The following is a 14,243-nucleotide window of genomic DNA, read 5'->3' as shown; positions in this document are numbered from 1 at the left end:
GGGATGAGGTGGGGACACGGGGGCAGAAGCCCTCTGATGCCCCAGGGCCAAGAGTCTCTGTCTGAAGCCCCTGTAGAACACTCATCCCTCCCCTGCACACCTATTTCTCACTTTGGTGCCATCCTCTCCCTGTCAATTGGAAGTAATTTTCCTGTAAAAATGTAAAAGTGCTTCTCCAAACGAGCCCGTCCAGGCTCGGCGCCAGGGTCAGCAGGGCGTTGCCTCGGGGGGGATTTGGCATTTCCCAGCAGCTCAGGGGACACAAAGAAGCCCCAGGGCCAGCACCAGGCACTGGCCCTGTCCCTACCTACCCCATCAATGGAGGGCCTGGCTCTCACCGGCAGGGAGTGCGAGGAAGAAAGACACAAAGGCTTCAGGGAGTGAATAAACTCAATTAGATCGCTGTAATTGCAACAAGAATTAGTGTGGGGGTCGGGCACATGTGCCGGCACAGAGCAGTAATTAAAAGTGCCATGTTTGCCATGCTGGGGAGGAGGCCTGCTGGGTCCCAGCAGTGCCCTTTGAAAAGCTCCATGATGGAGCTTCGAGCCTGGATAAATACAAATGTCAGTGCCTCGCAGCCTGTGGGGGGACTCTCAATCCACAGCTCAGTGGGAGAATCCCCTGCTTTACATTCCCATCAGTTGGGCTAATTTCAGAGTCAGGCTTTGATGTGCTTTGGGGAGCCCTGTGTGCTACACACTTTCCCAGCGAGGCATCCTCTCCCTTTCTCAAATGCTTTATTAATTTTCTCCTGTGGTTTTTTTCATCCTCCCTTTCTCTTGGGCCTGCCTGCAAGTTCTCTTTTGTGCTCACCCAGCGGGGTCCATAGCGGAGAATTTATATCATTCTGAAATATATATAAAGGAGGGATAAAAGAGGAGATGGGGAAACCTGCAGAGACCAGAGCAACAATCTGTCCTGGGAGCAAGGGTCCCCTTCCTGTGGCCACTGGCCCCATGTGGCCCCAGCACTGATGGCACCATGTTCCCAGCTGCATCTGGAGCTGTGCCTCCCCACCTCTGCCATCACCAAGGGGACAAGGACAACTGATCCCCCAAAGAACTGCAAAGGTGGCAGTGGGCTGATGAGCTGTGCAGGGGGAGGGATGGAGCAGCTGCTCAGGGGTCCCTCTGGGCCACCTGCCCACAGCCCCTGAGAAGGGCAGTGGTGCCACCAGCGTGGGCACAGCACCTGCCAGGCACTGTGACACGCAGGTGGTGGCACTGCCGTGGCACAAGGTGCTCCTGGCACTGCCAACAGCATCCTCACAGCCCTCAGTGCCCTCCCCAGGGCATGGTTGTGCCCAGCACAGGGCCCTGCCCGCGCTGCCATGGAACCTGGAGGTTCCCTTGCCCCTGCACATCCCAGGTGCCCACCAGGAGCAGCCAGCACCCACTGGGTGCTGCAGGTGGGGTTTGGGAGCATTGCTGCAGGGGGGTGTGCTGTGCTGTGATTTCAGGGTTTACCCCAGAACCTCGGGTCCCTCTCCTGAAGATTCCCCCCCAGGTGTGTCAGTCCCCTCTCCTTTCCCCTCCCAGCACTGTCTGTCAGTCCTGGCATTCCAGAAGGGCTCGAGTGATTGGCAGATTCAAAGGATGCCCTCTACCCCCGGGGGCACTGGGCCATCCAGGTGTCCTTTGTCCCTTGAGACCTCCCCTCCTGTACCTGGCTGGTGGCTCCCTACCCCTTCCCTGCCCTCTGCCCGGGGTTAAAAGGAGCAGCACCCACGGGGTCAGGAGTTCTGCTGGAGCTGGGGCTGGGTTCAGAGGCTGTGGGCCAGAACAAAGCTCTGATCCAAACCCTCCATCAGAACCGACTCCTTTCCTTCCCCATGGCCCTAAAGCTTCTCTGGCAGAGGGAAACCCGAGGAGCAGCCCCTGTGATGGGGGAAGCTCCATCCTGCAGCCACCAGAGCTCCTGCACGCCTGGACTTGTCCCCACGTGCCCAGCTGCAGCACCCAGCCAGCCCAAAGTGTCTGTGGGGTGAAACACCACACAGCCATGGCCAAAAGTGTCTGTGGGGTGAAACACCACACAGCCATGGCCAAAAGTGTCTGTGGGGTGAAACACCACACACCCAGCCAGCCCAAAGTGTCTGTGGGGTGAAACACCACACAGCCATGGCCAAAAGTGTCTGTGGGTGAAACACCACACAGCCATGGCCAAAAGTGTCTGTGGGGTGAAACACCACACAGCCATGGCCAAAAGTGTCTCTGGGTGAAACACCACACAGCCATGGCCAAAAGTGTCTCTGGGGTGAAACACCACACAGCCATGGCCAAAAGTGTCTCTGGGGTGAAACACCACACAGCCATGGCCAAAAGTGTCTGTGGGGTGAAACACCACACAGCCATGGCCAAAAGTGTCTGTGGGGTGAAACACTGCTGTTTGGTTCAGCAGGAAGGCCAGACAATCTCAGGCAGGTCATGTCCAGCTGTATTGGTAAATATTCCAATATAGGGGTCCAGCCTCCCCTTCCTGTCCCTCCATGAAACTCCTCTGCCCCATGGCCCTGCCCTCTCCAGCCCGGGATGCTGCTGGGTGACAGTGACACCCGCCTGGCCCGCGCTGCCCAGCTCCTCTGAGGCTGGCATCCAGCTCCCTTCCTGTTTTGTATTATCAACTGGATTTGGCATGGAGGGGAGATCCTCTCCCCACATCCCGTTGGCACAAAAAAGGCTCAAAAACCAGCAAAACCATTGTTTGTGCTCGAAGGGTGGGGACCAGGGTGAGGAGAACAGCATGTTTAGAGCCCAGAGCTAGGAACCAGAAGAGCATCTGGAACAGTTCTTGGGACAGAGGCGTTACAATTAAATCAAAATGGGCGATTACAGAACCGTTCCCTGGCTCTGACACACACAAGGGCAGCTTCAGCACATGCCTGAGCACGCAGTTAGAGGGGATTCCTCTCCTACAGGCCCAGAATAAATGGAGTTTTCATCAGGAAAGGCTGAGGTTGGTGCGACTTCCACGCATGGAGCAGAGGAGCACGGCTGTCCTTTGCCAGGACATGGTGCAGAGGCATCTCCCACTGGAGGCACCGTGTGACTCCAGTGAAAGGAGCCACATTCCTGGGGGCCAGAGAGGCCCTGGAGGAGCCAGAGAGTGACAGTGGCTCCCACTGGCCACAGCCACTGCTCCCCACACACGGTGGGGAGACTCTGGCACCTGCCAAGCTCCCCATCCCCTTCCAGGGCACAGGATGTTCAACCTTGGCTGTCAGTCTGCAGCTGGAATGGAGATTCTGAGCCAGCTTTCTCTTTTAACAAGTCCCCAAGCAGCATTTTTGCCCTGTCCCTCCAGTTCCTGCTGTTTGCAGGGATCTGGCAGGGCTGGACAGCGCAGCATTTGCAGATATACAAGTCCTGCAGAAAAAAATCCTACTGTTCAAGGACCTCAGCCCCAGCCCCTGAAATGTGCTGTTTTCATTAAAGCAGTGAAATCGGATTTCAAACAACCCAGGCTTGGACAGTGGCCCTTGATTTGGGCCTGAGGAACAAGATCCAGAAGCAAAACAAAGGCAGTTTCCACAATGGTTGAAGGGGAAGGGAACCGGTCCAATTGCAAAACTTGGATCCTGGCATCGAGGGAGTCTTTGTGTGCAAGACCTGTGGCAATGGATGGCAGTGACTTTGGGAAATTCAATACTCCCCTAGCTCATAAACAGAAAACAAGGAAAATAAACTTGGGCAGAATGGGAGGAAGCAGAGAGCCAAACTGTGGATTTCTGCCGGGCTGGAAAAGAGCCTGGCTGTCCCTGCATGAGGGTCCTGGGCTCGATGGCCATGCCAGGGCCACTGGGCTGGGCAGCTGGAGGAGGCAGCAGCCACCCCTCTGCCATGGACATGGCTGGGAGGAGAGGCCATGGGGACTCAGGGCAGGAGTGGCATGGCAGGAGCAGGGGTGGTGGCAGTGCCAGTGTCACCACAGCTCACCCAAGGCACAGTGGAGGGGACAGCAGCAGATTGCCCTGTGTCTTTCCTTCTGAAAGCTGGAAACACTTGGCCACGGCAGAGACTGGGGTGGGACGACCACTTGAAAAGAAAGAGGTTTTTCTGCCAGCCTCCTCCCAGCACACACTGGTGGTGCCACTGGATCCCTTCTGCAAATCCTCTGCTTTGCAACCTCCTGGGGCAGCTCCTGGTCTTGGCAGTGCCAACTCCTCCTGTATCTTCCAGCTCTTCAGGGGAGGAGAGCTGGGACCTGTGCACAGTGACTGGGTGGGGAAGCAGAGCCCTTAAAGCACTGACCATCACTGCAGAGCCCCTAAAGCACTGACCATCACTGCAGAGCCCTAAAGCACTGACCATCATTGCAGAGCCCTTAGAGCACTGACCATCACTGCTGAGCCCTTAGAGCACTGACCATCACTGCTGAGAGCCCTTAGAGCACTGACCATCACTGCTGAGCCCCTAAAGCACTGACCATCACTGCTGAGAGCCCCTAAAGCACTGACCATCACTGCTGAGAGCCCTTAGAGCACTGACCATCACTGCTGAGCCCTTAGAGCACTGACCATCACTGCTGAGCCCTTAGAGCACTGACCATCACTGCTGAGCCCTAAAGCACTGACCATCACTGCTGAGAGCCCTAAAGCACTGACCATCACTGCTGAGAGCCCTTAGAGCACTGACCATCACTGCTGAGAGCCCTTAGAGCACTGACCATCACTGCAGAGCCCCTAAAGCACTGACCATCACTGCTGAGCCCCTAAAGCACTGACCATCACTGCTGAGCCCTTAGAGCACTGACCATCACTGCTGAGCCCTAAAGCACTGACCATCACTGCAGAGCCCTTAGAGCACTGACCATCACTGCTGAGAGCCCTAAAGAACTGACCATCACTGCTGAGAGCCCCTAAAGCACTGACCATCACTGCTGAGAGCCCTTAAAGCACTGACCCTCACTGCTGAGAGCCCCTAAAGCACTGACCATCACTGCTGAGAGCCCTTAGAGCACTGACCATCACTGCTGAGAGCCCTTAGAGCACTGACCATCACTGCTGAGAGCCCTTAGAGCACTGACCATCACTGCAGAGCCCTTAGAGCACTGACCATCACTGCTGAGAGCCCTTAGAGCACTGACCATCACTGCTGAGAGCCCTTAGAGCACTGACCATCACTGCTGAGAGCCCTAAAGCACTGACCATCACTGCTGAGCCCTTAGAGCACTGACCATCACTGCAGAGCCCTTAGAGCACTGACCATCACTGCAGAGCCCTTAGAGCACTGACCATCACTGCAGAGCCCTAAAGCACTGACCATCACTGCTGAGCCCTTAGAGCACTGACCATCACTGCTGAGAGCCCTAAAGCACTGACCATCACTGCAGAGCCCTTAGAGCACTGACCATCACTGCAGAGCCCCTAAAGCACTGACCATCACTACTGAGCCCCTAAAGCACTGACCATCACTGCTGAGAGCCCTTAGAGCACTGACCATCACTGCTGAGCCCTTAGAGCACTGACCATCACTGCTGAGCCCTTAGAGCACTGACCATCACTGCTGAGCCCTTAGAGCACTGACCATCACTGCTGAGCCCCTAAAGCACTGACCATCACTGCTGAGAGCCCTTAGAGCACTGACCATCACTGCTGAGAGCCCTTAGAGCACTGACCATCACTGCTGAGAGCCCTTAGAGCACTGACCATCACTGCAGAGCCCTTAGAGCACTGACCATCACTGCAGAGCCCTTAGAGCACTGACCATCACTGCTGAGAGCCCTTAGAGCACTGACCATCACTGCTGAGAGCCCTTAGAGCACTGACCATCACTGCTGAGCCCTAAAGCACTGACCATCACTGCTGAGAGCCCTTAGAGCACTGACCATCACTGCTGAGAGCCCTAAAGCACTGACCATCACTGCTGAGCCCTTAGAGCACTGACCATCACTGCTGAGCCCTTAGAGCACTGACCATCACTGCTGAGAGCCCTTAGAGCACTGACCATCACTGCTGAGCCCTTAGAGCACTGACCATCACTGCAGAGCCCTTAGAGCACTGACCATCACTGCTGAGCCCTTAGAGCACTGACCATCACTGCTGAGAGCCCTTAGAGCACTGACCACCACTGAGCGGCAGAGGGGCAGCCCCACACCAGGCATGGCTGTGATGACTGAGGGTGCAACAAGAGCAGGGAAGGGCTGGGATGAGGGCAGCACTTAAAGGTTCAGTGAAAGAAATTGCTTTTGAAAAAAGCTTTTGAGAAACAGAGCTGATGACTCCACACAGCCTCAAATCTGCTGCCAAATGATGCCAGTTCTTGTTCAAAAACCCAAGAGCTAACTCTTGGCCACAGGCAAGAGGAACCAGTATTTAGACCATTTATGGGCCACAAAAGATCAGTGGAGATATGAAATCTGTGGATTCACTGAATTCCCTCAGTACCACAGCTCCAAATTTGCAATTACAGATTCATGGAGCTCAGCATCCAGCCTGCCACCAAGCACTGCCTGTAACCCTTCTGCAGCCCCAGAGCCAAGCTGGCTGCCCCCACCCACCTTGGGTGCACCCCAGGGGGACAGCATGACACAAAAGGTTCACCAAAATCTGGTTTGGGGACACCTGAGTGTCCCAAGCCACCCAGCCATCTCCACAGGAGCAGAGAGTGTGTGAGTGTAGGAAAACCTATGGATTTTCTATGATAAATTGTCTTTCTTTTGGCTCAGGAAGAACAGCAGCATCATCCCCCTCAATTTGGGTAATTATCCGTGGTTATTTCAAGTTTTAAACCCCTGGCTCATAACAGAAAAGCAGCCAAGAGTGGAGCAGGATGAGCTGTGTGTGCTGGGTCACAGCACCAGTGCCTGGGCAGCTCCAGAGCAGAGAGCAGGGCTGGGCAGTGCCCGCAGTGCTGCCCCAGACCCCACCCTGCCCCTGCTGTGCCTGCAGCACCAGGGCCAAGGGCCAGGACCTGCCCAGCCAGGGCTCTGACTGTCCCTGCCATGAAGAGGGCTTTGCCTGCACAAACAAGCACAAACCAGACTAAAGAAATCCAAGCCAGCCACCTACTGCTGCTCCTTGGAAATTCAGAGCAGTGGCGTGCCTGACCTTCCTTTCTGACACAGAATCACATGAGAAATACTAGAGATAAAATACAGTGGATACTTTGCTGGAGAAAAAAGATCATAAATCAGCACGAGAAGCACATTTGAATTTTAGAGGAATATGTCAGATACACTGTCCAGCCATTAAATTTCACAGGTTCAGTTTAAGAACTTCAGGAGATTGCTGGCATTGCCTGAAAGGAAGAAGAAAATTATAAACACGTGCTGGGGGCTCTGAGTGAGACACAAAAATCCAAGGATAATCCTTATTGCTATCCAAGATATAAGCAAAGAGGCACAATAAAGAATTCCATTCACCTGCCTGGAGAATGGCTGACCATAACCTCTAATGCCAGCAGGATTAAAGACATTTCTTCAGAGGGAATGGATCAGGTGTCTTCCCCAGGTTTGCCCTGGCCCTTCCCAGCCCCAGCTGATCTCCTGCCGTGCCACTAGTCTGCAGTGTTGCAGAGCTCATGCAGCCCAGCTCGGTGCCCTCCTGTGCCCTGGCAGGAACCCGGGGTGCTGCTGGGCTGGCTGCCCACCCCAGGGCGTGCAGGCACGGGGAGCAGCACAGCCCATCCCAGCAGGGACCAGCCCTTCCTGTGCTGGCTTTGGGAGGGCACAGGAACAGATGCTGTGGGGCACATTCACATTCTCTGAAAAAAATCCCAGGATTTTTCACCTGGGAAGCTGAGAAGCCTCAGAGAAAAAGGAAAACAATTCTTATCTGATTTGCTTCTCCTGTGTTGTGCTCATGTGGAATGTGTTTGGAGATTGTTTACCCACAGGTGATTGTTCCATTGCATTCTGCTGGGAGTTGTTTTCACTCTTTGGCCAATTATGGCCAAGCTGTGTCAGACTCTGGAGAGAGTCAGGAGTTTTCATTATTATCTTTTTAACCTTCTGTAAGTATCCTTTCTGTATTCTTTAGTATAGTTTAGTATAGCATTCTTTAATATAATACAGTATCATAAAATAATAAATGAGCCTTCTGAGAACACAGAGTCAGATTCATCATTCCTTCCTCCATCAGGGCACCCAGCAAATACAACAATGCTGTTTGCCAGGGGATGCAGAGACAGTGAGGAGATGGAGTCCCAGTGCTTTTGGACATCTCTAGGCATAAACTGGGCCTTTGAGAGGGCAGAGGGAGGTAAGAACCAGGGAGGATGAGGCCATGCTGGCTCCTGGGACATGCTGTCCTTCACACACTGTCACAGCACCCTCCTGCCCAGCCTCAGGTGATGCTGAACACCCATGGGGAGCACCAGGATGATGTAGCAGGGCAGTACCAGGATAGGAGCATGGACCAGCAGAGCTCCATGATGCAGGAGGATGTATCCAGGGAGTACCAGGGCTCAGGATGATGGACAAAGTGTGTACCAGGAAGCAGGATGATGCACCCAGGGAGTACCAGGGTGATGTACCCAGTGAGTACCAGGGTGATGTACCCAGTGAGCACCAGGATGATGTACCCAGTGAGTACCAGGACACAGAAGCATGGACCAGCAGAGCTCCAGGATGCAGGATGATGTATCCAGGGTTCAGGATGATGGACCCAGTGAGTACCAGGGCTCAGGATGATGTAACCAGTGAGTACCAAAATGCAGTGAGTACCAGGGCTCAGGATGATGTAACCAGTGAGTACCAAAATGCAGTGAGTACCAGGGCTCAGGATGATGTAACCAGTGAGTACCAAAATGCAGTGAGTACCAGGATGCAGAATTATGTACTCAGTGAGTACCAGGGTGATGTACCCAGTGAGTACCAGGGCTCAGGATGATGAACCCAGGAAATACCAGGGTGCAGGGTGATGTACCCAGTGAGTACCAAAATGCAGGGTGATGTACCCATTAAGTACCAGGGTGATGTACCCAGTGAGTACCAGGGTGATGTACCCAGTGAGTACCACATTGCAGGATGATGGACCCAGTGAGTACCAGGGCTCAGGGTGATGCACCCAGTGAGTACCAGGATGCAGGGTGATGCACCCAGTGAGTACCAGGGCTCAGGGTGATGTACCCAGTGAGCACCAGGGCTCAGGGTGATGTACCCAGTGAGTACCAAGGTGCAGGATGATGTACCCAGTGAGTACCAGGGCTCAGGGTGATGTACCCAGTGAGTACCAGGATGCAGGATGATGTACCCAGTGAGTACCAGGGTGCAGGGTGATGGACCCAGTGAGTACCAGGGCTCAGGATGATGTACCCAGTGAGCACCAGGGCTCAGGGTGATGTACCCAGTGAGTACCAGAGTGCAGGATGATGTACCCAGTGAGCACCAGGGCTCAGGGTGATGTACCCAGTGAGTACCACAATGCAGGATGATGTACCCAGTGAGCACCAGGGCTCAGGGTGATGTACCCAGTGAGTACCACAATGCAGGAGGCTGGGCTATGGGAGGATGCAGCTCTGGAAATGTGTTCCAGAGCCCAGCAGATCCCAACTGCCAGGAATCAGGACCTTGAATGGAGCAGTGTCACGTGGAAGTGAAGCACTGGGAGCTCAGGGGTGTCCATGTGGAGAAGCCAAGAGGCACCAGCAGCAGGGACTGCAGAGCTGGGAGACTCTGGATCCAAGGACATTGTTACTATACTTCAGATTATATAAATAACTCTCTGAACAAAACCACATGTGACCACATTCTGTTTCCCATCCCTCTGCTCTGCCGGCAGCACACAGGCTCTTGCAACACTTGTTTACTGGGGAGGCTGTATATAAAGAGAAAATAGTTTGCTGGGTCTTATGTTTTCACTTTAATTCTCAGTGTATAAAAAAAAAAAAAAACTGTGAATTTGCTAATGGGCCTTGAAAACGTATTTTTAAAGCAAGGGCAGCATGACTCGGTGAGCTGCTACAAAGGATTACAGAAGGAACAAGGTTTGCTAGGAAAATTATTCCCTTGAGAAAATCTGTAACAGCTGAAAGGCCAGGGCCTGCTTCTTTCCAAGAAAATAAACACATTTCTACATCCAAAATCAAGCTTCATCTCAGGTATGGAGTGTTTGTTCTCTGGTGTTGATGTGCTTCCCATATCTTTGGTGTTCAATTTGACATTTGAAGGCCAGACATTCACTCCTTTCTCTCCCCAAAGAAGATTCCTGTTGTGTCCTTAAAGCACACTTTTGGACAGAGATAAATAGCCATGAGCTGCAGGAGTGTCAGAGCCAGACAGTCAATTGAGATTGCTTGTGTGTTTCTCTATTTCACTTCAGAGTTGATCTTGCATAAAAAATATTTTTTTAGCATTAGCTCTGACTTGCAGCCTGGAGGGATCAGGCAAACAGTCTGCTCAGGGGCCACAAACCCTCAGCTTGCTCTTTCCTGGTCATTATCATCCACGTGCTTTGGGAGTTTTGTACCCAGGGGCAATTCAGAGCATTTGATTTGCTGAGGTTTTCTGTTAAGCAGTGACCATGTCCAGGGGAGCAGCCCCTCCTGTCACTGGAACTGGAATCACTGTGAGCCTTTCACTTCTCTGGGCAGTGAATTCCTTACTCACAGTCTAAACCTCCTGAATGGTCCCTGAAATTCTCCACAAACATTTTCCAGTTCTTCCTCTAACAGCCAAGAACACCTTGACAGTTGGGAAGGCAATGAGGGGTGATCAGATTGACGATTTTACAATTTAATTTTACAATCAGATCGACAATTTTCCCTGCTGGGGAGATACCCACGTCCTCTCCCACCACTGCTGCAGTCACTGCAGAGTGAGCACTCTGCCCTTCCCAGTGAGGGGATGCAGTGCCCACAGCTCTGGGCAGGGTCACAATAACCCAGCTTATCTCCTGCCTCCAGGCAATTTTCACTGTTTTCCCCCTTTCTCTCTCCCTGTCTCCCTGAGCAGAGTGGGGAGCTGCATTTTCTGCATCACAATAATCAGAACTGCATTTTCTGCATCGCATTAATCAGAACCAGGCGAGGCTGCTGGCCCTCGGGCTGCTGGGAGAGCAGGAGTTAACCCATCCCAAAGGAGAGGCTATAATTGCCACTGGGCTCCCCAGATGAATGAGCTTTTAATGACTGCCAACTTCCGAATGGAGGCAGGGGGACCAACAACAGCACCGACTTCACAACCAGCAGCAGCAGCAGGAGCACACATGGAGGCAGCGTGCTTCAGCTGGAAATAAACCCTGGAGGTGTCAGGGCAGTGCATAAGGGCTCTCCTGGCAGCGTGGAGGTGGAAAAGATGAAATTCTGGCTGCTGGAGAAACAAACAAGGCTGCCAGGCTGGATGTGCGTGTGAGCCCTGCCTGCCTGCTGCAGCCTGGGCTGGGGAGGCTATCCCAGGCTCTTGCAAAACATCTGCAGGCTCCCAGCTCCACCAGGACACAGCCCTGGCTGGACTTGGATTGGTTTAACTCAGTGGAGAGGCAGCAGAGACAAACAGAAAACCAGGAGAAGGGTTTGGCCTCAGGAGAGAACAGAAAGGCAGCACAGCCTGGGACCCTGCAGAGCAGCACCTGCAGGGCCAGGGGATGGGCTGGGGCTGCTCCTGTGAGCTCTCCTGGGGTCACCAAGAGGCACCTGCTCCTCCAGGCCCTGTGGCACACAGGGGACCTGCAGCGGACATGGCCTGTCACAGTCACATTTTCTGAAAAATCCCTTCAGCCAAGATTTTTCTCCTGGGAAGCTGAGAAGCCTCAGAGAAAAGGAAAACAATTCTGATCTCATTTGCTTCTCCTGGGCTGTGCTCATGGGGAATGTGTTTGGAGATTGTTTACCCACAGGTGATTGTTCCATTGGTTTCATGTGAATTGTTTTGACTCATTGGCCAATCAGGTCCAAGCTGTGTCAGGACTCTGGGGAGAGTCACGAGTTTTCATTGTTATCTTTTTAGCCTTCTGTCTGTATCCTCTCTGTATTCTTTAGTATAGTATAGTTTAGTATTCTTTAATATAATATAGGCTCATAAAATAATAAATGAGTCTTCTGAGAACATGGAGTCCGATCCATCCATGCTTCCTTGCTTCCTTGCTTCCTTCCTTCCGCCACTTCCGCCACTTCCGCCACTTCCTTTCGCCACTTCCTTCCTTCCTTCCTTCCTTCCTTCCTTCCTTCCTTCCTTCCTTCCTTCCTTCCTTCCTTCCTTCCTTCCTTCCTTCCTTCCTTCCTTCCTTCCTTCCTTCCTTCCTTCCTTCCTTCCTTCCTTCCTTCCTTCCTTCCTTCCGCCACTTCCTTCCGCCACTTCCTTCCGCCACTTCCTTCCTTCCTTCCTTCCGCCACTTCCTTCCGCCACTTCCTTCCGCCACTTCCTTCCCCCAGCAAGTGGCCCTGACTCCCAGCAGCTCTTGGGGACCTGCCCAGAGTCTGTGGGAGCCTCACACAGAATGTGAGAGTGCTGTGTCACATTCTGAGTGCTGCACATCACCCTGTGAGCAGCTCCCTGAGCAGGGACAGCAGGACATGGAGGAGCCACAGCTAAGCTTGAACATCTGGTTCTGTGCATTCCTATATTGTAATAAAATAACTCTTCCCACAGATTTCACATCATCTTCGTCTGGGCATCAGTGAACTGTGACGAGAGAAATTTTTTCTTTTTTTTTTTGTGGTTTTCAGAGGAACAAAGAGGCAATCTCCATCTGATGAGGTGTCCTGGCAGCCTCCTGTGCTCCAAGGCTGCATCTCGTGCTGTCAGTGCAGCCCCGTGTCCTGGGACAGCTGCCTGGTCAACCTGCAGAGCCTGGGGGGACTGTGGTCCCCAAGCCTGGGGATGGAGAGAGACCCTGACTGAGCCCACAAAGGCCAGGAGCAGCAGCTCCCAGCCAGAAAGAGGCACCAGAAACACACCTGCAACCTGCATCCCACCTTTTTGGCCCCTGCTCAAGTGAAAGGGCAACAAAGAACATAAAACAGCTGCCTAAAGACTCACAGTCCCAGCAAAGTCCAGGGAAGACCATTCCCTGCAGCCTCCACAGGAGCAGCCTCAGCACCTCCCAGCGTGGGCACAGAGACAAAAAAAATGCATTTTCTCTGGAAAATGTGTACCTGCCTGGAGGGAGTGGGCATAGAAACCCATGGGAAATTACCAGTGCAAAGCTGGATGAGATCACACTTTGCGTGGAGCATGGAGCTGTCCTTGCCCCCAGGAGCAGCCCTGAGGTCCCACAGCTCCTCCCAGCACTGCTGCTGCACCGTGGCTGCTTGTCCTGGTTTAGGGCAATTTTGGGAGTAAAACCTCTAAAGAGGTTTCCTCTAGAAAACCAATTCAAGCAGCCCCTCCCCCAGCTGCGTGGGGAAAAAGATTTTCTTGGAGAAAAGTGGGTAAAATTGTTTATTTAACAGGTATATCCTTCACCAGCACAAAAAATGAACAATATCAAACAATAAAAATTCTTGCTGCTCCAGAAGAGATGACAAACTCAGAAAGTGCCCTCCGTGGGCTGTAGCTCTGCTCACTCAGTCTGTTATCACTCTCTTATCAGTCCCTTATCAGTCTCTTATCAGTGCCCAGGCTCAGCCTGGTGGGCCACAGGTGGAACTGCAGGAGTTCTTCTAGGTGTTCAGTCCAGAGTGGGTTTAAACAGGTCCAAAGATAAAGAAAAACCACAGTCCAGGGAACTTCTCTGCCTCAGCTAGATAAAACAAACTAAAAGCAAAGAGAGCTCTGTCTGTCTGTGCTGCAGACAGCACAGGAGCAGGGATGTGGAGGGGCGAGTGCAGATTCTGATAACAAACTGTGCACTTCTTCTGCCCCTCTTCACTCTCAGAACATGTCCTCAAGGTACAAAACTTATTATGGGCTAAAAAGACAAATAGGGCTACGTGAAGCCACCCCAGGACACTGCTCTGGGGCTCTTTGCCTTTGGTTGTGGCCTCCTCTCATCCTGCTGTGAAGTGCTGCAGTGGCTCTTGGCCTGCCTGTCATCCTGTGAGGACAAAAACCCCACAGCACAACAGAATTGTGAAGAGAATCCCCTTCTCCTCAGCTGGCCAGGGCAGCCTGTAGCCCATCAGCTCACTGTGTTGGTTGGAGACTCCTCTGGGCTTATCTTAAGTCTCCCACTTAAGCAGAGGAGGAAGGCTCACAGGGCTCTTGAAGGTCAGGGGAACATTTGGCTCCAGCCACCCCTTGCTGATGACAAATGGCTGATGGGGGAATGTGAGGAAAGGGGACAGACTTGGCTGTAAATGAGTGCACAAAGTGGTTTCAACAGAACCTGAGCATTTGGAGGAGGAGAATGTGGCCCCCAC

The sequence above is a fragment of the Haemorhous mexicanus genome, chromosome 27 (assembly GCF_027477595.1).
Source record: "Haemorhous mexicanus isolate bHaeMex1 chromosome 27, bHaeMex1.pri, whole genome shotgun sequence".
Taxonomy (NCBI): Eukaryota; Metazoa; Chordata; class Aves; order Passeriformes; family Fringillidae; genus Haemorhous; species Haemorhous mexicanus.
The sequence above is the reverse complement of the archived record's forward strand: the minus strand, read 5'-3'. Positions refer to the sequence as shown.